Consider the following 3315-nt stretch of genomic DNA (forward strand, 5'->3'; position numbering starts at 1 on the left):
TTTGGTTTGTCAGTATCAGATGGTTACATCTGCCTCTCTCTCTGCTTCCTTCCTCACTTCCTTCCTCTCTCCCTCCCCCCCACCCCCCCCCCCCCGCCTTTTTTCATCTGTGTGTTTCAGTGTTGTGGATCCTTTCTGGAATGAATCTAGTTCAGCTGGGCCTGGACTCCAGCTCTCCAGCTCCTTTCTTACTAAGCGTTCATCCACAGTAACAGTAAAAACACGCTGTCTGTGAAGGTGCTGACAGGGGCTGGAGGTCACTCAGATGGGAAAGCTTATTTCAATGCAGTTTTTAAATGATGCCACAATAATGAGATCTGTGACTTACAAGCAAAGCTTGGGTGTCTCTTGCACGCAAAAGACCTGTTCTTTGTGGCAGGAAAGAACTATTTGTATCAAACTAAGCATAATCAAAATGTCTTCTTAGCAGTAGTCTATTAAAAATATTTTCATGCATCACCGGTTTAGCTTTTCTGAAATTTTTTGATAATTTCATAAAATCCTTTTTTAATAAGGCATTCTCTGCAGGGTTCTTCAGTCTAAAGAAATGTTACTATGATAATACAACTATAGTTCGCAGAAGCTTTATTTTCTGCTTAATGATATATGTGCATATCATGTGACTGTGTTGTAGATCATATGAATATATTATAGTTTAAGACTCAGAATTTGAATTTCATGGACCATGCTAAAATTCAATAAAGCTACATTTGGATGCAAGGGGGAAAGAGCAACATATGGCTTAAATTTTCCTTAAAATACACGGGGGATAGTTAAGGGGGAAAAGTGCTTGGGACAGAGTACGTCTGGAGTTTTGCCAAACTCATACCATTTAAACAATGGTTTAAGACTGAATTGAAATCCCAAGCAGATCTCTTCAATCTCCCCCAAAGGGTATAAGGTAGCATTTCAGCTTTGACAGATAAAGTTAATGAAAATATTTTCAATGAGCAAAATGAAAATGTTGGACTTGAAGAAACCGTTTTGCTCTTTGGAATTCAAGGACTTCCCACCTCCACTTGAATCCTCACTTTGCCTTTTTAACTACAGAGAGGTTATCACTGGCTTTTGAAACTGTTTCCTTACTCTCCCATTTCCAATACCAAACCCCCCCCCTCCCCCCCCCCCCCAGCTGAATCATAGGCACCCGGTCGCATTAACACGACTAGCACTTCAAACCCTTGCCACATCATGCAAGCCTGAATATGCCCCCAAACTACCCTTTCTGCCCATTTCATAGTCAGGTACCATGAAGAATGAGAATCCTTATCCAGTGGAGGAACCAAATCCCACTACAGTTTACCAGGATCTCTCTATGATTTTATGCATATCAGAAATGGCGAAATTGTCGGTGTATGGCATTTAAAGAAACCTGGTGGCTTTGAGAATCACTGTTTCTTCTCCTAAGGCATGCTGTGTCCATACTCTTCTGGAGTCTTTCTGTACCAGGGCCAAGCAGGCAAATGTCACCTTTGAGTCCCAGGAGGAGATGTGTTGATCACCTCCCAACCCCCCCAATGCAAAGATGCTTGGGGTTCAGCAGTACCACTTTCAGATAACTGGCTCTGATTCCTCTGGATGCTACCAGCCCTCCTCCCTGGCTGGACTAATGCCAGTCTACTTAAGGAGATAATTGACCACAAGCCAGCCTGACTGACAGGCTTCCTAAGTGCCAGATGCCAACTGTGCCCATTCTGGCCTCTGCAAGAGAGCCTGTTCTCAAGACTACAGCTAAAACAGGCTTGTCCTCCCTGGGCCCTTAGCTCTTGCCTCAGCTTCCCGAGCAAATGTAATCAAATGGATGATTCCAAGTTGTTTTCCTCCCACCTATATTGCAAAGGTATCTACACCGAAATCTTTCTCTTCTCTCATTGCTTCTTCCCATCTTGCTTAGGGTGCCATGCATTCAGGTAAGTGGGACACAGGCTAAACAACCACATTCTTTTCTATCGTCCTGGAAACCAGGAATGCAAGTTCACTTTCTCTCCCCTAGGACTTAGCATACTGGGAGCGATTTTATTAAATGCATGAACTGAAATGGTCATAAATTTTTAAGTGTCTCTGCTTGCCTCTCATTTCTACCTAGAATTTACTTTCTCTCTATCCCGACCTGTTGCTAGAGAGAGAACACTGTGAGATCAGGTGCAATCATGTACTCAGTGGAGAGGGTTACCAGAATATCACTATCAATTTATTATTAGCTTTAATAGTTCTCTATACGCTTTGAGTATCACCAGAACAATACTTTTTTTAATAGCTTGACCCTTATACACATGTTTAAAATAAGCACTGAATCAGGTTCCAATGTCATTGAATAGATTTTTTTTTTTTTTTTGTCACATAGGTATGAAAATCTGATTCTGGTGATGAGCAGTCAGCTTCGGGGCTGGGGTCTTCCCAGTCCTGGTATCTCACAGATCTGCCCAGATTAATCTTGCCAGGTTCCTGGCGTGGGAATGGGGTGGTGGTTGCTTAAAGGGATAAAGCCCCACACAAGCTAGTTACAGTTAGACTGCAGACCCCATCTTAGTTAAGAGGGGTCTTCAGGATAGTATTGGTATCCAGGGCTTTAGTTGGGATCTCCCTTGGGATCAGAATTTTGGCAGACCCCCCTCCCCCGCTTTTTTCATTTACATGAATTTAATTCCCATGTTCTCCACTCTCAATGCCCTGCATTGCTTCCTTTGGGTTCCTGGATCTCCTCCTGGATAAAAACTTGAGTTGAATCATCTGTAAGTGCACTTTGCCTTCCCTTCTCCTTTTTCTCTTTGCTTCTAGCAAAAGCAAAACAAAACAGTGTTTTCCACCCAGAGGTAGGAGGGAACGTGCCAAGAGGGTCCAGGAAAACTATGAGGATCAATTATTCATTCATTCCTTTCACTGTGGCCCACAGGCTTCTTTCTTCTCAGGAGGGGCTGTCACTTAGCCAGCTCTCTGGGTGCTAAAGGACACTTTGGGCCACAGTCCTTTCCTGGAAGTGCCCTTTCCTGGGCTCCGATAAAAAGCACACTTTTGGGGCGGGTGGACAAGAAAGAAGCGGTATTCTTTTGAACAAACCCTTGGGATCTAGTGTCCCTCTTCTTGGAGCCAACTGACTCATCTAAACCAGGGGGTCCAAACCCAGGATGTCTAGGCACCAACTCACCCAGAGGAGAACAAAGAAGCCAGACTCCCAAGCCTTTCCAAATCTGTGACCCCCATGTCAGTGTCCCCTCTTCTTTTCTTTCAACAGCAGCAGACTAGCGTAGAGGAAAACTGCAGAGAACCTTCCAGAGTCTCAAGTTGAAAGGATAGGGGATACACTGGAATTGTTTC

The sequence above is a fragment of the Panthera uncia genome, unplaced genomic scaffold (genome assembly GCF_023721935.1).
Source record: "Panthera uncia isolate 11264 unplaced genomic scaffold, Puncia_PCG_1.0 HiC_scaffold_1896, whole genome shotgun sequence".
Lineage (NCBI taxonomy): Eukaryota > Metazoa > Chordata > Mammalia > Carnivora > Felidae > Panthera > Panthera uncia.